Source organism: Lepisosteus oculatus (assembly GCF_040954835.1).
Source record: "Lepisosteus oculatus isolate fLepOcu1 chromosome 22 unlocalized genomic scaffold, fLepOcu1.hap2 SUPER_22_unloc_1, whole genome shotgun sequence".
Lineage (NCBI taxonomy): Eukaryota > Metazoa > Chordata > Actinopteri > Semionotiformes > Lepisosteidae > Lepisosteus > Lepisosteus oculatus.
The window spans coordinates 429,918-451,261 of record NW_027167649.1 but is presented as its reverse complement, the minus strand read 5'-3'; the positions used below and the strand labels follow the sequence as shown (position 1 = coordinate 451,261).

The window sequence follows — 21,344 nt, the reverse complement described above, 5'->3', positions numbered from 1 at the left end:
TGAACTTGGATAAAAAATCTTGCACTGCTGGATGCAGAAATCTATAACATTAAAATCACCTAAGAGAATTGAAATAAAACCTGCCCTCAAAGTAAGACATTACCAACAATGACCACAAGGTGGAGATATTGTCCTCCCATGTTAAGAAGGGCAAAGCTGTGTTAAGGTAAAAGAATAGAATAGAAATGCATTGAATTTTAGAAAATACTGTTTATTTCTAAATTAAAAAGCCAAACAGTAATGCTGTAGTGCGGGGTCACTGTTACCTTTGTGCTATTATGTGCTCTACTATGCAAGATCTGCTTATGTTTTGGCACTTAGAACTCTGAAGCACTCTGGAGTATGGAGTACTGTGTCCTTTGAGACACACCTATGCATGTTGCACAAATTATCATTGCATTGTGCATTAGGGACTAAATATTCTAAAAGTATGATTTTAAAATGTTTTTATTTCACTTATGTTAATTAAATACATTATTACATGTTTTAAAAAACAAATCTAATTAAAATACATGCTTTTGTTTTAATTTATTTTTTACCATAGAATAGGAAAATCTTTGTAGTTCAAGCCCACAAAGTGTCCTAATGATGCAACACATGATCTAAAGAAGATTATCATGGGAATATCAACATTGTTTTTCTCATAAAAATGCATTCCTTTCATTTCATTTTTTAAATAAACTCACATTATGTATAGTAGTAGCCTTCAATTTTTTTAAAAAAATCTAGTACTGCTGAATGAACAATTCAAATAAATAAAAGTAAAATCACCAAATAGAGAATTGAAATAAACGTTTACTCAAAATAAGACATTACTAACAATGACCACAAGGTGGAGATATTGACCTTACAAGTTAAGAAAGGTATAACTGAGAAAAGGTAAAAAGGAATTGAATTTTGAAAAAATACAGTATTATTTTCTAAATGAAAAAGCGAAACAGTTATGCTGTAGTGCGGTTTTGCTGTTACCTTTGTACTATGATATAATCTACCATGCAAGAGCTGCTTATGTTTAGGCAGTATGGAACTCTGGAACTATGGAACTATGGAACTCTGGCTCTGCATACAGCCTTGGAACACCTGGACACTAAGAACTCGTATGTGAGAATGCTGTTTGTGGACTACAGTTCAGCATTCAATTCCATCATACCCAGTCAACTGGTGACAAAGCTCAGGGGATTAGGTCTGTGCAACTCTGTCTGCAACTGGCTGCTGGACTTTCTTATCGAGAGAACACAGGTGGTGCGGATAGGCAATAATACATCACCACTCACCCTGAGCACTGGAACCCCACAAGGCTGCTGTCTGGGTCCAAGGTTGTACTCCCTATTTACTCACGACTGCACAGCAAGACACAGCAACAACCGCATCATTAAGTTTGCCGATGACACCACTATAATAGGACTGATCAGTGATGATGACGAGTCCACTTACAGGGATGAAGTTGTACAGCTGCTCAGGTGGTGTCATAGCAATAACCTGGACTTGAACATAAAGAAAACGAAAGAGCTAATAGTGGACTTTCGGAGACACAGGCCACACACTCACAGCCCACTCAGTATTGATGGAACGGAAGTGGAAACAGTCACCAGCTTTAGGTTTTTGGGAATTCACATCTCTAAAGATCTAACCTGGACTGTGAACACTGACTCTATCATGAAGAAGGCTCAGCAGCGCCTTTATTTCTTGAGGTGCCTCAAGCGATGGGGGATGCCAATACATGTGTTGGTGAACTTCTACCGCTGCACTATCGAGAGCGTCCTCACCAACGGGATCACCGTGTGGTATGGCAACACCTCTTCGCGAGAAAAAAAGGCACTGCAGAGAATGGTCAATATGGCCCAGAAGATCATCGGCTGCGGTCTCACCGAGATTAAACAGCTCTATGAGGACCGCTGCCGTGGTAGAATTCTGGCCATCACAGAGGACAGTCACCACCCCGGGCATGAGCTCTTCACCCCACTGCCCTCAGGCAAGAGATATAAGAGCATACGGACACTTACCACTAGATTCTTCAATAGCTTCTATCCACAAGCAGTGAGACTGGCGATCACATTTAGCCATCCCCCTCGGACCACACCTACTGTACACCATCACCATCTACCTCATTGTAATTTATTTATTGTACGTACATTCAAACTGTCTGCATGTTTACTTGCACATTGTGTATTGCTTGTTTGTACATTGTCTTGATGCACTGTTTGCACTTTGTTTTGTTTTTTACACTTGTTTTACAAACGAGAGACTTTCTGTAAGTAAGAATTCCATTGTACCAGTACCGGTTACATATGGCAATAAAGTTCAAGTTCAAGTTCAACTCTGAAGCACTCTGGAGTGTGGAACTCTGTTCTGTTGACATTGCCTGTGATTAATACCTGGGACAAATACCCACACATGACATAAATATATCAATCACATGGTATTGAGGGCAGAGCCACAGGATCACTGCAAACACATCACTGAATACACTTTTCCTGCTCATTTGACATGATCCAGAAATTGTCATTACTTAAAAGACCTGTCGGCCAGACTTGCAGATCTAGATCCAAAATGTAAGCTCTAGTAAAATATGATAATTTTGGCAGCAAGCACAGGTTTCTGTCAACGGGGACAGCGCACCGTCTCTGAGACCTGTAAGCAGTACTATGCTGCTACATAACTGTACAGTATATGTTGTTTTTTGAAGGAGATGCAGTGTAGTGGCTCTACCTTTGTGATCCTGTGGGTTGCTGTACTTCACAACACTATCTCTGGCCTGTCTGGAGCTAAATCCTGATCCTGATTATTGCCCAGGGCATGTACCAATAAATCACAGGAGCATATATATATATATCACTGCGTTGAAGCTGGAGACACAGCACAACTGCTGTTACGTCCCAGTGTGTGGTCCATGTGTGTTTTGTTGCTATCTTCCACACTTCCTGACCTTGATTGTTCTTCCTCCCCCATTGGTCCATCATTACATCATTGTTTCAGTCTGACATCATCTTCAATTAACTCTCAGCCAATCAGAACACAGATAATTCAGTATATTAGGTTTTCAGAACGAAGGGGCCTTTTGTTTGACTTCGGTCCCGCTTGACTTATCTTTGGTATAGCTTCGGCCTTTTGTTTGTGTTTTCCTTATACTTTTGTTTGTTTGTGTTTATTGTTTATTTTGCCATTACTGTAAACTTCCCCGGCTGGCGATCAATTGATCACCCAAGGTTTGTAAATTCTGTTCTGTCCTCCTTATCTTGTTTCTGTTCCTCTGACCCTCTAGAGGACAAAATACAGTTACTTGACAGTGCTCTTTTATCTACCCTCGACACCCACGACTTTTACTTCCTCTAGATAGTCAAGTTTGATCGTCTTCTCAGTGCTCCACCAGGGCCGTGGCCGACCCCGGCGGGGCCGATCCAAGGTCCTCACTAAACCATCCAATCGGTAGTAGCGACGGGCAGTGTGTACAAAGGGCAGGGACTTAATCAACGCGAGCTTATGACCCGCGCTTACTGGGAATTCCTCGTTCATGGGAAATAATTGCAATCCCCGATCCCCATCACGCATGGGGTTCAGCGGGTTACCCGCCCCTGTCGGCGAAGGGTAGACACACGCTGATCCATTCCATTTGCTTCTTTAAAAACTCCATCTCCTTCTCTCCCCCTGCCCCCGGTACAATGACCAGCTGCGATCCATGAAGGCAGCCTCTCGCAAACTTGAGCGTAGGTGGCGTCTTTCTGGGCTAAAAGTACATTATCAGGCTTGGAGAGATTACATATCTGAATATAAGGTTACTATAGAGCCTGCTAGATCCACCTACTTTTCTCACATCATTGTAAATCACCAAAACAACCCCAGACTTCTTTTCTCCACCATCAACAGACTGCTCAAGCCAAACTGCCCCACCACATTACCTGCCTCATCACAACTTTGCAACACATTCTTAGATTTCTTTAGTTCTAAGATCGACATCATCCGGCATCACATTCTCTCCACTACGCATATCATTTCCATACCTCCTCCCTCCTCATCCAACTTCTCTGGTTCCCTTCTCTCCAGATTCTCTCTTCTTGACTCAGCATCCCTCAATAAACTAGTTACATGCATGAAACCCACCACATCTATTTTAGATCCCATTCCCACCACTTTATTTCAGTCCTGTTTCTCTTCTCTCTGTCCCATTGTCCTCAATATTATACATGAATCCATGAGCACTGGCATTGTACCAACGGTCCTCAAAACTGCTGCCATTACGCCCGTGCCAAAAAAGCCTAACATGGCTCTCGACAATCTTAACAATTTTAACCCCATCTCCAACTTACCCTTCCTTGCTAAAATTCTAGAACGTGCTGTCACACTTCAGTTACATAACCACCTGATGACAAACAACCTTTTCGAATCCCTCCAATCTGGCTTCCATCAACTTCACAGCCCAGAAACTGCCCTGGTCAAAGTCACCAACGATCTTCTAATAGCTTCTTATTCTGGTTCTCTTTCTATACTCATCCTTCTTGATCTCAGTGCTGCTTTTGACACGGTTGACCATAACATCTTACTTTCTCGTCTTGAGACTGTGTTTGGAGTTTCTGACATTGCTCTCAAATGGTTCAAATCTTGCCCCACTGATCGCTGTCACTTTGTCTCTCTTAATGAGTACAGGTTGAAATTGGTCTTGTTAAGTCTGGTGTTCCTCAGGGCTCAATACTGGGCCCCTTGCTCTTCAGCATTTACATGTTCCCACTTGGTCAGCTTTTAAGATCACATACCAAACCTGACACTGATGTGGCTGTCTCTATCCTATCTAATTGCATCTCTGACATAAAAATTTGGATGACTCAAAACTTCCTTCATCTTAACTGTGACAAGACTGAAGTCATGCTTATTGGCACTCCCCATCAACTTCGTAAAGCCAGTCCTGTAACCCTATCTGTAGATGGCTCTGTACTCTGTAGCTTCAATCAAAGTTAAAAAACCTTGGGGTTATATTCGATTCTGGCTTAACACTCGACCCACATGTGCAGCATACTGTCAAAACATCTTTTTTTCATCTTAGAAATATCGCTAGACTACACCCTATGCTATCATTAACTGTGGCTGAAAAGCTGATCAACACATATGTATTCTCTCGAATTGACTACTGTAATGCTCTACTTGCTGGGGTATCTAAATAGACTCTGAACAAACTGCAGTATGTCCAAAATTCAGCAGCCAGAATCCTGACCTGGACTAGTGCAAGTGTTCACATTACTCCTATCCTGGAGTACTTGCACTGGCTTCCGGTCAAATTCCGTTTAGACTTTAAAATCCTCATGCTCATCTATAAGGCTCTGCATGGCTTGGCACCTCAGTACCTGTCTGAACTATTATCACCCTACTCCCCACCTCGCAACCTTCACTCTTCTAAGTCTGCTCTCCTTACTGTCCCCCAAGCCCGTCTTCACTGTGTGGGTGACATGGCCTTTTCCTGTCATGCCCCAAGCTCTGGAACTCTCTCCCCAAGGATATCAGAGAGTCACCTTCTCTAAACTCCTTCAAATCCCTCTTCTTCAGAAAAGCCTTTACTCTGTATATTGTAATTGTGTTTTATATTGTGTATTCTTTTTATTTATTGTTGTTGTCATCCTGTAAAGTGCTTTGAGAAGCCACCTTTAAAGCCGCTATATAAAATAAAGTTTATTATTATTATTATTATTTCCTTACCATCTATGGTACCTCTATGTTCTTTTGTACCCTGTTCCTGTTGTCTACTCTCATTTTCCCTTATTTGTACTTTGTGTATAGAGTTAGTTTACGTTGTCAGGTACATTCTGCACACATAGTTGATTTTTGTAATAGTAACACTAGTTTAGGACGGGTGAATGCCGTTTTCTTGTATGGTTTTGGGAGGTCAGTGAAGGTTAGCTAGGCTGTTTGAAGATGCCGAAGACCGTGTGTTTTGGGTTTTCTTTTGTAGTAAGGTTAGCTTTCCCAAACCTTCTTAGCCAGTTCCATTTTATTTGTTGTTTTCTTTTCTTTGGCACTACTATAGTTCCCTTACCCTGTGTGTTATTGTGTCTTATCACATACCAGTAACTTATTCACTTAAAATAATCACTTTTTGCACCAACCCTTGTTGTCACGCTTCCTAAGTCCCTCACCAGAACCCACCTGTATCCAAAAATTATCCTAAATGTTACACCCCTTTACCCCTAGATACTTGGGGTCATAACATTTTTCGGGGCTCATCCGGGAGATCAAATCCCAGTGTTAAGGATTTCTTTTTTGGTTGCAGAATTTTGGTGTTTGTACTTTTGTGCATTTTGGGACTGGTTAGCGTTATCGGGTATTTGTTTAGGAATAAGGACTGCTATAGGATTCTGATTTGTGGATTGTGTTTTTGGCAAGGTAGTTATGGCCACTTTCGATTTGCAAACGTTTGTGGAGGAGCCTTCCTTTGAGCAGCTGGAGAGGTGTAGGAAGGACGAATTGCTCCAAATTGCTGATCACTTCCAGATTCAGGTATCGACGCAAGCTCTTAAAAGGAACATCAAGAGAGCTGTGATTGATAAATTGGTGGAATTAGAAGTCTTTGCACTAGCGAGCAATGCCGCCAGTCCTCCTCGGGCTGGTGCTAAATCTGCTATGGCTAGGGAAGAACACATTGAGGTGCAGGTGGTGGCTAAAGACTTAACGGAGGCAGACGTCAAGGCCACATTACCTCCCTTTGAACCGTTCTCTCCGGTCTCCACTGGGTCAAAAAATGAGATTCGCCTGAAAGTTCATCTGGCCTGCTTGCAAATAGAGGTGCAGGAAAAAGCCCAGGCACGCCAGGTAGAATTTGAGTTGAGCCTTTGTAGCGGACGGCTTCCTCTGCATTGTGTCAAATGAACACCCAGGGACACCAGGTAGAGGTCTGTGATTTTATTTCCTTATAGAACATAAAACGTGGGTGTTACGCTAAATGTCTCTCTCTCCCGATTGGCATCCACAATGCGTCTGAGACTCTCCTTATTATATCATATTATATAAAATAACAGAATAATAATAATATCTAGAATGATATATAAGATCTAACAATATAAAGAATGATATATAAAAATAATAGATTACATATATAAATGTAATTATATAATATAATATATAATTAACACAATACCCACCATCTATGTACATTCAGATGACTACACATATATCATATCAATATCAAATCAATTACAATGATTGTTATACACCCATAATTAGCCCCTTTCTTTTCCCATGTTTTATCTATCATCACATTATATGTACTCTCCATGATATAAGACACACCTAACATATTAAATAAGAAAGAAAAAAATTATAACAAAATGGACGACATACCTTATAGAACATAAAACACATGGGCGTTACACACGCTAAATGTCTCTCTCTCCTGCTTAGCAAAATATAACATGGGGTTAAACACCATATAATGCATTAAACATTACCTTTATGAACTACCGTGATTAATTGGGCACACAACTGTAATATTCACAGAAATAAGATATATAATATCACCACATGATATGTAATAAAAAGAAATTAAAAAAATAACGCTTGCATGCTAACTTGCATGACCACGTGTCGCTAGCACCACACTACACTCCATTACGGTACGTTAGCATATCGCAACAGGCCCTCCAGATCAGACATCCTAACTTTCTAATTAATCAAATAAACATTACGTGCAACCTAATCATGCTGCACAGTCTTCGTCACATGGTCACCAATACATTACGCCACACTAGTAATCATTTAAAACAAAATGAATTGAAGAAGGCTCCACAGCCGAAACGTTCTGACCAATATGTTAGAATATTGACCAAACGGATGGCATATTTTCATTAATATCTCCGAAACAGTGCAAACTATATAGCTTAAAACCCAATGCAAGTGAAAGCAGAGACCCAGAGTTTTCATTTAATGTCCATTAACCCCAGCTTTAAACGCAGCATCATGTCTGCCATCAAATGAAAGTGTGTTTAATATTGAGGAATAATGGCCAAACAGATGGGATATTTTCATTAAGTTCTCCGAAACGATGCATACTACAAGCTCAAAATCCAATACATGTGAAAGCAGAGACCCATAGCTTTCATTTAATACCCATTAACCCCGGTTTTAAACGCAGCATCATGTCTGCCATCATAAGAATATACGTCCAATATTTTAGAATATTGACCAAACCGATGGCATATTTTCATTAATATCTCCGAAACGGTGCATACTACAAGCTTAAAACACAATGCATGTGAAAGCAGAGACCCAGAGCTTTCATTTAATGTCCATTAACAATGGTTTTAAACGCAGCATCAGTTATGATTGGGATTCTAAGTTTAAAAACCACTTATTCTTAATTCAAGAAGTTGGAATCCAACCGCACAGGGCTGCGTAACTAGTTAGCATGCCGGAGTCTTGTTCGTTATCAGAATTAACCAGACAAATCGCTCCACCAACTAAGAACGGCCACGCACCACCACCCACAGAATCGAGAAAGAGCTATCAATCTGTCAATCCTTTCCGTGTCCGGGCCGGGTGAGGTTTCCCGTGTTGAGTCAAATTAAGCCGCAGGCTCCACTCCTGGTGGCGCCCTTCCGTCAATTCCTTTAAGTTTCAGCTTTGCAACCATACTCCCCCCGGAACCCAAAGACTTTGGTTTCCCGGATGCTGCCCAGCGGGTCATGGGAACAACGCCGCCGGATCGCGAGTCGGCATCGTTTATGGTCGGAACTACAACGGTATCTGATCGTCTTCGAACCTCCGACTTTCGTTCTTGATTAATGAAAACATTCTTGGCAAATGCTTTCACTTTCGTCTGTCTTGCGCCAGCCCAAGAATTTCACCTCTAGCGGCGCAATACGAATGCCCCCGGCCGTCCCTCTTAATCGTGGCACCAGTTCCGGAAACCCACAAAATAGAACCGGAGTCCTATTCCATTATTCCTAGCTAAAACACTTATCCATACTCGGTTGAATTTCACATACTTTTCACTTTGAAAGTCAGCTGTGAAATCATTAAGAAATTAATGATACAACTGATTTTTCTCTTCACTAAACTTACCAAATTCTCAGAGTAGAGTTATCTGTGAATTCCTTTGACCTGCTGTGGTCTGCACAATCGGTAAGAATCACAGAACAATGAGGGGCCAATTTTAATACATTGCAATCTTACAGTTTGTTTCATACATTTTTTAGTTATGAGATCAAAAATAAAAAAATATTTTAATCCCAAAACAAGAAGCAGTCATTGTTCATGATGGTCACAATTAGAAGTTGTATTGAAATTATATAGAAAATATATATAGAAAAGTTTATATATAAAATAGTTTATATAGAAAAGTTTGAAAAAGCTAATTGCACAATATTTTTTTTTTATATATAAATTATGGCAATAAAATATGACAGCATTCACAACTAGTATGGTTAAACTCAATTGATTTTTATATAACATATTTCATAACAAGGTTGACCTGAGACACTTAACATAGCTGGGTGATGATACATGATGTTACAATATAGAAAGAGTAAAAGCCAGAAGATAACTGAGGAGAGGAACCAAAAACTCCTTAGTAAGGAGAGAAAAAAAACCTCTAGGGGTCCAAGATCAACTGACTGCCCAACCCCTCTGGGTATGCTAACATTATACAATTAGAAAAATAGTTTGGAGGCAAAAGACAAAACTCTCGCACAGTCCTATTTTCAGTTTTTCTGCATTACTGATTTCTTCTTCAAAGGTGTTAGGCAGGTGAAAATTTGTGATTTTGTCCTGAGCAGCACTATCATCCTGGTCATCACACCTCTTCATGTACATCCTTGCATCTTTTCTGGTAGTGAATGGCAGGTGACAGCTACAAAAAATAACATATGCATAATCATTATGATTGTGTTGAAAACAAAATTAAAAAATAAAAGCCTAAACAACTCTGTGCATTAAAATTTCTAATATTCACAATTGTGAATCATTAAAATACAAATGCAGTAGAATTAGGCTGTGAAACTGATCAAATGCCATAAGCCCTATTCAAATTCGTGACTGATTTTCCAGGATGGAGACAATTTTATTTTGTTTAAGAAACTGATCTCTGTCGTAAATAGAAATCCCAGCTCAGTGATAGAAACTAGCCATGTTAGCATATTATTACTTTACAGTTTAAAAAGTAATTAATTAATGTGGTCACAAATAATATCTTGGCTTTCAGACCATAATATGCTTTTAACAGTTTACTGAAAAAATGTTCCCAGCAGTTTAGCTCCAAAATGAAAATGAAATGGTTTCATTTTGTGTTATGTCAAGGGTGTCCACTGTATAGAAATTCAATTTTAAAACATTGTTGAAATGACAAACCACTGGAAATACAGGTTTATCTAACCTCTAACTCATTAACAGTGTTCATTGCTGTTGTCCTTAAACTTTTCAGAAATTTTAATTAAGAAAATAAAGCAATTGTTCCCTAGACTAATCTTTTGTGTTCTGTTCGCTGTGAATCAGAAAGGTGCTGTTCTTGAAGTCCAGTCAGTCTCTGTTATCTTTCTTCCCAAGAGGAATGCCATCTAATTCCATCAAACTTCTTTTTCTTCTGCTTGTCTAAGGATGAACTGAAATGAAGCAATTAGTATTTCAGTGGCAGAAAATAATCTGTCATATATACCTCTCCAGTGCTTTCGATGCACAAATGGTGTCCTGCCGAAAAATTCTTCTGTTTGGTAATGTTGGGCAGTTTCAAAAGAAGCTTATCGATATGATTATCAAAAATCTATTCTGTAGATAATGAAAGAAAATAACTAAAAAATCAGAGTAAGAATTATTATCCAGACTTATCTTTCTGTTCTCTTTCAATAAGAACGGTGTTATTAATGAAGTCCAGTCGGTCTCATTCCATCTCTCTTCCCAAGAGGCTGCCCGTCTAATGCTGCTGAAAACTCCATTGTCCATTCTGGGAATGCTGTGCTGTTCAGATAGTGTCAACAAATTTCAAAAATAGTTCACATCTTTAAATCTTTTTATGTTTTGTTTACAGCATGTGGCATTTTTTTGCAGTAACAATTGAGTGGGGTATTTAATTTGGCTCTATGCTCTTCTGAAAATCATTTGTTGGGCATCGCATACCCCCCCCCAATATACTTGCTATACTTGCTGATGAGAATGAGAAATGCCATATTCTAGATAATAAAATAAACAGAATTCTAACCATAATTTCAAGCTACAAGAAAATACATATCTGCAAAACTTGTGCTTTCATATACCTACTAAGTATTGTTTTAAATGCTTAGTGATCCAACAACTCCAGAGCCTGTTCTTCTCCTTGAAATGATTTCCTTGAAACACTGAAATCAAAGAGGAGCTCTTCTCTTTCAGCAATATCCCTATTTGCCAAAAACAGAATTGTCAGGATGGGCTGTTCGTTGATTATGAATGTCTCTAATACAGGTCTGATGTTGTCCCTTTTCTTAGAGAAATGTATCTGCCTTCCGATCGTCTCCTTATCTTGATGACAGGTGCAGTGTTCACCACAAGCGTCAATGCACATTTTTTGTACAGGTCCATCAAAAAAGATAAATATTTCATTTCTCCTTCTGGCATCTGTTCCATTAGGGCTTCTGCAGCTGTCTTTGTGATGACCTCACCATGAAAATCACACACAACCTCTCCCTTCTGGAAACGTCTGGAAGTCAAGACCTTCTTCCCTTTCACAGGATCGACAACGATGTGCAGACCTTTCCAGCTTTGACGCTTTACAAACTTTTTAATTTCATTATCATTTGGTGGCAGTTCCAAGTTTGTCTTCCACTTCTCAAGAACGTCAGATGCTGTTGATGCATTGGCTGACCATCCCATCTTTTGAATATAGCAGGTTACCTGTCTTTCTGTTGGTAACTGACTAGCGTAATGGTCTGGAAAGAAAATGACAATATACATTCTCAGAATATACTCTAAACTTACATTAAGTGTTTGTTGGTGAAAATAATTGATTTGTACATTTACCAGTAATATTCTGCTGTCTCATCTTCCTCTGCTCTGTTCTCCACCTGTCATAACAGTGACGGTCATGACTTCCAGTCAGGCTAACACGCTTCTTCTTTTTGGGAAGCTGTCCATCTAATGTCACCGGAAACACCTGTATCAGTTGTTGGAAGGCTGTAGAATAATCCAACTTCGTAGAAGTAAATCCTGCAGCTGCCATAGTGGATCTTGACCTTGATCTGTTGTAAGTATTTAAATAAAATATCACAGGTCTTTGTAACACAATGTAAAAAATGAATGAAAAGGGAATATTAGATTCCAACTTACTCCACAAGTGGTGTGCGTTGTTCAGAGTCTGATGTTTTCTCCCCTGAGCTTGACCTGAAGTTAAAAAAATAAGTAATTGTGTAATTGTAGTTTTGTGAGATACTGACTTTGTTTACTCATTTTGAGATCACAGTGACACTTACTGCGATCCTTCTTCTGCAAAGCCTTCAATCACTTCGATTGCTGAGCAGATGTTGGCATGTGTCAGCATTCTATAAGGTTTCTCTGCCGTAGAATTGGAATGTGCTAAATTATCTGCAACAATGCTCTTCTGTGCATCTGTTACATTTATTGCGGCCGTCTCAAATGCCCTCCTGGCAACCTGGCTAGTAATGAATGGCAAGCAGTACCTACAAAATAAACAAGCAAGCATATGTGATCATTTCCAACTCACCAAAAAAAAAAAAAGATGCTGATGGACAAAAGAAATACAACATTTTCCGGAATAATAATTAGGGTTAACCCAAATTAACCCATAACCCAAATTATCCTATTCTCCTCCCCACATGTCCGGATGGTGCCTGGGCTGGGTACCATCTGAGTTGGATGCTGCATCACTGCCATGGATCCAAGAGGGACATCGTGGATTTAGCTATCGTTTAAGAGGAATCGAATGGTCTACAGAGATCTGCATGGAGTACTAACACACAGAAAACATGATGGATGGATGGATTAATACCCTCATCATTTTCTTTTTTAAATTATATGTTAGCATGCCCAAAAGGGTTGGGCAACCAGTTGACCTTGGACCCCTAGAGGTTTTTTCTCTCCTTACTAAGGAGTTTTTGGTTCCTCTCATTTGTTGTCTTCTGTTCTCTAATAACAAAATGTATCTTCAATTGTACTGTTAAGCGCCTTGTTGTGAAAGGCTCTATATAAAAATAAATTGAATTGAATATTGTTATTTATTTAGATACGTGATTCCATATTATATTCCCTATTAATCAAATTCTAAAAAGTATGCTTTTGTTTACTGCGATAACGAGCGTATTCGCAGAAAAGGATAAAACATTATAACTTTTATGAAGTATATAAACCTAATACAGTCAGAAGGAGAACGTAAAAAATGTTTCCAAATTAACCACATGTAATCGAATGAAATATTTTGATGCTTAAAATATTTAGGAAGAAATGTGAAATAATGATGTGTAGTTTTTATTTAAACTACCAATACCAGCCATATACAGTTGTAGGGGTTTTGTGCATTTACTGGGACAATTATTAATTGTAGCAGTAAGTCACAAAATGATTCTTTGATGGCTATTAGAAAACCGACCTTGTGGGATAACTCAGCAATGCACAGACATGGATACTAATACACGACAATACATTTATTAATACATAAAATGTGCATATAAACATAACAGATCTTAAGAGTGAGGGTTAACAGAATACAAAAGGCATATATTTGATAACGAAGAGTTACAAACCAAAACCATTTATACCGTTTCGTAAATGAACCTTGATTAATACTTCTACACTAGATACTTAAGGCAAGTACATCACTCATAGGAATTAAATTGATATCAAATGGGGTTGTTCAGAACATCTCTGAAAAAGTTCCTTCAGAACAAATGTAAAACTCATTACTTTCTGATGCAATGGCAGCCAAAGTGTGCCAGAATGCTCACCACACCAGCTCTCAGTGGGGAGAACAGTGTGATTAAGCCAATTCATAAATGGGGATTATTAGGAGGCTATGATTGGTAAAGACCAATGGGAAATTTTTCCAGGATGCTGGGGTAACACCACAGAGAGTCAGGACCTCGGTTTTACGTCTCTTCTGAAAGACATCACCTTTTTACAGTACAGTTTCTCTGTCACTATATTGGGGCATTAAGAGTGACTGCAGGGTGAGCGCTCCCTGCTGGCCCCACTAACACCTCTTCCAGCAGCCTTACTTTACTTACCTTCCTTTTTCCCAGGAGGTCTCTCATCCGGGTACTGACCATGTTCACACTTGGTTAGCTTCAGTGGGTTGCCAGTTGTGAGTTGCAGGGTGGTAAGGTTGCTGGCAATTATTTGAGAGCCTAAGGTAGTTGGTTTAGCTAATTCATTTTGACTTCCCCTGATATTAATAATGTTGACTTATTTCTTTATATATCTGTTGAAAAGGAAAATTCCCACAGACCTTTACATCTGAAGATGTCTTGGGACTGATCTCAAAAGGCTTCAATTGGAACATCCATCAAGTAAGAGTTCATTGTTGTTTTACAAAGTCATGTTTCAGAATCATGTACCTATCTGATAAAATGTCATCAACACTGTGACCTAGCAATTAGGTAGAAATCTTAATTAGGAAAATGTAGGTCTTCTCTTGTTTCTATAGAAAAATAGTTTTCTATGTTGTCTTAGGAAACCCAACAGGATTCCTCAGGTGTGCAAGATGTGCCTGAAGACATTTGACCAGCTTCCTGCTTACTTGAATAGGGAGTGTATGAAGCGAGCAACACTAGAGGAGATCAGGATGGCCTCTCACCAGGCCAGGAAAGACTTGATGAATCACCTGAGGAATGGGAAGGTTGTGGATTACGAGAGCATAGAGCTATTGTTTGACAAGGCAAATAGGAACCTAGCTGTGAGACTGGTGGAATCCATGGGCTGTTTTGTACATGGGAAACCTGAAGACAAACCAGCAAGGTGAGAGATACAATTTTGCCATTTCTTCATTGTATTTTCAAAGGCTTTTTTGAAACTGGTTAGCTCAATTAGTATTTTATGTAATGGTACTTTTACAGTTCCAGATACCCCGAGGAAGTGCCTGCTGTCCAGCAGAAAGAGATGACACAGGCTCCTCCAGAGACTGAGGAGGACAAGGAAAATGAAGGGGAACATGGGAGCTCTGGAAAACTGGAGCAGCAGTGTAGCGGCATGGCTTATAATACAGGAATTAAGTTTGCTGCTCCCTTGCCAGTCTCTCTCTCCCTCATCTCAGTGGTGCTGGACACAGAGAGGCCATTCCATTTGGTTCAGATTTAAGGTGTTTTTCTATCTGACAGAGTTTCCTGATAAGGAATAACTCCCAAGGCTGAGATTCTCCAGCTATCCTAATAAATGGTCATCTCTGGCGCCTTACTGTCTGGGAGATTCCATGGAAGAGTCTCATCCCAAGGTTTACAATCCTAAGGTCAGAGTGCATTGTTACTCATCCTCCACCTCAACTAGCCAATCAGGAACTGGTAGTGCAGGACAACCCCACGTGGGTCTCGAATGCCCGCAAAACTTTCAACCAATGAATGACCATAGTTCCTCCAGATAAAAGAGGCAGCACAGGGCCCAGAAGGTGGCCCTCCAGGACATTCTCAGACTCAGCTCGGACAATCACGTGATGGCCAGTGTTTCCGAGTGTCAGGACTTTACTTTGTTCTAAGAGTCGAGACCGGAGGTCGCCGATGCGTAACCAAAGGATCCGCCCGAGGTTAGCCCAGCAGCAAGCCTCGTGAACCGCCAGTACCCCACCGCGGACGCTCGCCTGATAGTGAACTATGGTCGGAACTGTCGAGAGCTGAATCTCAGGATTCAGGACTATCGCTACATCGGTAGCGAACCGGTCTTCTTCCAGTCTAAAAGTGTGACTTGCTTGGACCCCCAGTCACTTTTCATGTGCACAAACTCTGCTAGTTCAGCCAGGACTAACTAGCTGGCCTTCAGAGAGTAACTGCAAGTGCGCCGCAGCAGGAATCTCTCCCTCCTTCTCCATTTATCAATTAATAATTGTCCCAGTAAATACACAAATTCCCTACAGCAGTAAGACTTTCCTCTCATGTTTCCAGTTTGATTAATAATTCCACTGGCTCTGTTACAGTACATCATTCTATGATTAGTCTCCTGTATCCCTACAGGACCCCATTAGTTAAGAGTTATCAGCAGGCTCTCCAGAAGAGAGTGGCCCAGGCTGGACTATACAGAAAACATGCTCTGGATGCTCCTGTCCTGGCTAGGTTTAAACAGTACCTTATCCAGGACCTGGGTGTGGTAAACTGCTCTCAGGAGGTAGGTATTTAAAACTGGGCAGAGACTCGTAAAGTACATATTTTAACTCATTAGCACAGAATTCACCCATCTGAGATTGTGCCAGCCCTAAAAATAAACCCGAAAAACATTTTTTTTTAGAAAGACAGCGTTTCGTGATTCCTGTTTTTTATGGATCCGTCTGAAGCATGCTTGATGTTTGTGAAGGACATTCCCAAAACGCGCTACTTTTTTTACCAATTGAGGATGACTGGACTGTCTCACCAAACCATTGCTAATTACATCAAAAACATCAACCGGTTCCTGTGCTACATCCTGAATGCCACCAACCTAAGACAGGAGGATCCCAGCCTGGCTAAAGTCATCATCATCTTCCAAAGTATCCTAAAGGACATTCAGCAAAAAAAGCAAGGATGTCTCAAAGGAAGTCATCAGAAAGAGGTATGTTCCATTTGGAACTCTGATTCCAGTTGGTTTCTGGTTCCGTTACATGACGGGAATTGACGTTGATGGTACTACTGCTTCTGTCACAGATACAGACAGCTTCAGAGTCCTGGGCCGAGTGCCAGTGACTGCTGGAAGGTGCTGAGGGCTGCAAAGAGAGATGTGGAGTGGATACTGGAGAAGACATCACCATGCCTGAGCAGCTTCTTATGCTGTATTACCTGCAGGCCATTCTCCATCTGAAGCACCTGCAGCACCCACGGGTGATAAAGAATATGACAGTGAGAATGACAGTCTTGCATATTTCAGTTGTTTGGTCCAATTCTAACAATGACACAATGATCTGACATTTATAATGTGCTGGTCAGGGCTCATCACTGTCATTTAGGTGGCGCTCCGTTACTTAGGGCCTTAACAAGGAGACTGGACTGGAGGGAGGGGAGAAGGAGAAGATGCTCTCAGCTCTGTGTTCACTCAGGGAGATTGAACGCACTGGACAACGGACTTGTGAGAGTGGAATTTGATCTCCACCCCAACTTCTCTTCAGTAACTCCATATGTAAGAGTTAGTGAATGGCAAACATCAAGTTCAAACAGCCTCAGCAGCACTAAATCATAATGATTCTTGATGACACCTCATGTTATATGTAAGCCCCTTCTCTCCTTCACATTCATCTTTTGCACCTCCCTTCCACACCATCCCCTACTTGTGTGCAGGAGAATCAGAAACTAAAAGAAGAATTAGTTCCTGGTCGCACTGCACCAGTTAATGTGTTACAACAGTCAACTAAATTATATCCTGCTCTCCCATAAGGGAACATACAGGCAGGAAATGAAAATAATTGGGATCAATTCCCACAGTGACCATATGGAGACGGGGGGTCTGAGTGGGCTGACACCTGGTACGAGTGTGATAGAGACGGAACAGGGACTCCCCTCTTAAAGGGAGGGCGCCCGCAGATCTGTACTCTCACCCGAAGTGGGAAAGTACTTGATGCAGCAGGGGCTGGCGCTGGTTATGACAGCTTCACTCTAACTGTCTCGCACCCTGTTGTGGGGGTCTGCACTCCCACCTACCTTCCCTCATTCCCCCATACAATCAAATCCAAAACCGGAAGATATTGACCGGTGGGCTAAAGTACCGCATCCGAAATTAGGAATGCAGCAAACCTGGAGTGCGCTTCAGGAATTAAAAGGATTCTTGTAGAAGTGAAACAAGAATACAGGACATTGTAGTATGAAGAGAAAAATATATTCTCGATGTGTATGTGTGTTTTATGAATTTGTGTGCCGGCATGTATGTGTGTAACTGAGTTTTGGTATACTAAAAGACGGTGCGAGTGTGTTTAGCCAGCGGGACTGGCTAGAAACGTAACTAAAGAGACTTGACGAAAATCAACTAAAGGAGATTGGAAAATATAAGAGCATCTGAAATGTTTGAGTACAGTACAGGTGGACGTAAAAGGAATTAGATAAACAGTTTTTGTATGTATATACAATTAGTTGTAATAGTGGAAACAAGTTGGATTTATTCAAATGTCTCGAAACCAGACATGCTGAAACGCTGTAGGTTTAGAATCAAGACTGGGGAGAATAAACAGTCTTGTGAGAAGATCTGTTTACCTAACGATTAGATCCTGTAAATCCCTTGTAGCCTCCCTAAGTCTGTCCCAGTCCAGTGCATAAAAGGAGTTAAACCTAAAATGTACTGTTAATGGGGTGTTGGTTTCTCTGTTATGGGATACTGGAGCACTACTGTCATGCTTGTCTCACTTCACAGTGTGCTATAGAGTAATGTATATGGGGAGATGGCAGGAGGCCACAGGAGTATTGGGGCAGCAAGTTTTACTTGCTGAGTACCAGATTTTAACATTCACGTGCACTTATCACGCGAATGTGGGTGGTTTTATCCCAGATCTATTGGGTTGGAATATTATGCATTACAAGGAATGACTATCCAGAACAGGGTATCACGTGGCTTCAGCTGACTGTGATCCCTCAGTATGTTGATGGTAATCTGAGTGCTTCCCCTGATGAGGAAACCCACAAGTCTTGAGTTGCTTCAGGTTTAGAGTGTCTAATATTAAGCAGTTATGATAAGGCCCTTTTGTGTCTTGCAGTGTGTAATTTTAACAGGGCCTGGGTGCAATGTTTTTACGGGGTGAGCACAACTTTTAACAGATCTGCTTAAGGGGGGAGTGCAGTCCAAGGCCAAGATTGCCTTGGTTCCAGCAGCAAAAGCCGCCTGTAATAATTTGAAATTAGCTCTCTTACAGGTGCTGAGACTGGGGTTTCCTCAGATGGATGTACCATTCCTTTGTACAGTATGTAAGTGTGGAAAAAGGGTTCTGGGCAGCTGTGCTGATGCAGGAGCATGGAGGTAGGCACTATTATACCATTAGATGCTGTAACCAAAAGGTGGGGAACCGTGAAAATTTCAAGAAAATGTAATACTGTTTACTGATGGGTCCTCTCTGATGCATGAGGGAGAACAGAGAACAGGCTGAGTTGTTACAACAGAATTCGAGGTGCTAACAATCTGAAAAATGCCCCTCCACTGCCTCAGCGCAGCAAGTCAGTTTAGTGCCCTGATGGAAGATTGTAAAAAGAAAGATGTTAAAGGGTTACTGTATATGTATATAATGTATGTATTTGTTGCATGTAGGCACAATTCTGGATGGCTATGGAGAAACAGGATTCTCTCACAATGGCAGAGACTCCAGTTAAGAATACTGGATTTGTCTCTGAACTGATTTGTAGTTTTACAGCTGCCGACTGAAGCAGCTGGAGTAAGGTGTAAATAACACAATAAATAAAGAATTCCAGTAACTCAAGGTAACAACCGTGCAGATGCAGATGCCAGGCGAGCGGCACTGGGAGAGCAGGAGTCTGAGACTCCTGTGAAACCTGTATTTGGGAAAAGGGAGAATTCAGGTTGAGGCCTTTAATAGATGTTTAATAGTGGTTAGAAAATGTGTAAAAAATGTGGGGTTGTATGATGATGGGGTGTGGGCTGGTGGATACCCAGGTGTATGACTAAGATGATCCCATGGTGCGGACTGCCCTGCCCCTTGGATACTGATCTAGAGGCATACTACACTGGGAAGGTGTGCCAGGTTGTAATCGCCTCATTGGGGTGAGGTGGAAGTTACATTGCCCCCATCACCCACAGTCTAAAAGACCAACAAAGAAAATATCAACCGAAGGAACACCGTGGGTAGATGCTCTACCTGCGGTCCTGTGCAGTTTGCGGGCTGGAGCAAATGAAACTGTGAGACTGAGCCCATTTGAGGTCATCACGGGCAACCAAAGAAACTCCCTGGAGGCCAAGTTTGGCTAATGGACTATTGAATTTACTAAACTCTCTATAACAGTATTGTAGGTTTGTTAACTGAAGCGGTGCACAGGGCTCGTGAACAGGTGCTGGACACTTGGGGACCTCCAGTAGAGGGGAGACACGACTGGATACCTGGCGAGTGGGTGTAGGTGAAGAAGATATACCCTGCCAGACGTTGCAATCCTGCTGGAAGGGACCATATCAAGTGCCACTAACTACTGACTGTGCCATCTGAGTGACAGGACGAGATCGCTGGATCCGGGCATCGCACTTTCACCGACCCACGGCACCAGAGACTGAGTGAACAGAAAGAAGGATGTTGTTACCATTTCTGTGTCTGATGCTTCCTAAGACCAACAGTGTGCTTGTTAGGCCTGAGGAGCATTACTGGGGATATGGTATCAATACATTCCGGGTGTTGGCATATCTATGAGCCAAAAAATGATAATTGGAGTTGGGTCAATATTGCTATTCTAAGATCCTGACGATAAATCTCCACATGGCTGAGGTCTGCGTTTGGGTTCTGGGGTAGGACTTTATGTATTTGTAGGATTATGAATGTTTTATATGTATAATTGTAACTATCACTTGTACAAAAACATCAATCACATCTTGTTGTAACCATGGAACGCACAATGTCATGGTAATGCATGCCTGTACATCTATCAAAGAATGATCTGCCCTGACATTGTATGTGTAAAAATAGGCAGTGCTGATGTATGACATATTTTATTAGGGGGGAATGAAGTAATGCACAAGATGTAAAAGGGTTAACTTAAGTCAGTTCTGCCTGAAAATTAGACTTCTAAGCGACAGGGGTTTATGGCAGGAAAGGGGGTTAACTGATGCGAGCTAGGAACCCCCTTGGGGCGTAATCTGACCATTTGGCCAGGGTCTCTTAACTGGCCAAGTACCATGACCCCCCTCTTTACCATAACACCGAATGACGTCCGAAGCAGCAAGTAAGGACTATATAACATAAAAGTTTGTATCGGCACATCGAACAATACTTCGGTTTTGTTGTTTCTTGCGGGAAACAAGACTTCGGCTTTATTGTTCCTTGCATGCAATAAACTCATCTATTTAACTTCATCTCGGGATCCAGAACCTTATTTTTTCTGTTACAACAGATGGATGATGGCCCAGCATTCCCAGAACAGGGGAAGAGACATCGACTGAGACTGACTGGACTTCATGAACGACACCAAGAACAGAGCCTACAAGATGAGTCTAGATAACAATTCCTTAATCCTTTTAGTGAAGGTTTCTGAAAAGGCTAAGGACTACAGCAATTGTTTTTGGACTACAGAGATATTTTAAAACCT

The 21,344-nt window shown here is 41.0% G+C and overlaps 1 long non-coding RNA gene across 3 annotated transcripts; it reads right to left on the bottom strand.

Annotated features, from left to right (window-relative positions):
• Nucleotides 1-9,396: 9,396 nt before the first annotated feature.
• LOC138225629 (uncharacterized) lies at nucleotides 9,397-12,662 on the bottom strand. 3 transcript variants are annotated; one of them, XR_011184098.1, is made up of 5 exons: nucleotides 12,411-12,662; nucleotides 12,268-12,321; nucleotides 11,962-12,179; nucleotides 10,628-10,926; nucleotides 9,397-9,826 (listed from the first exon to the last, which is right to left on the bottom strand). It is a non-coding gene; the product is annotated as an uncharacterized lncRNA (long non-coding RNA). The 3 variants fall into 3 exon arrangements; XR_011184099.1 differs by lacking the exon at nucleotides 10,628-10,926 and having other exon boundaries at nucleotides 12,411-12,657; XR_011184100.1 differs by lacking the exons at nucleotides 9,397-9,826; nucleotides 10,628-10,926 and adding an exon at nucleotides 11,728-11,870 and having other exon boundaries at nucleotides 12,411-12,657.
• Between the last annotated feature and the right edge of the window lie 8,682 nt (nucleotides 12,663-21,344).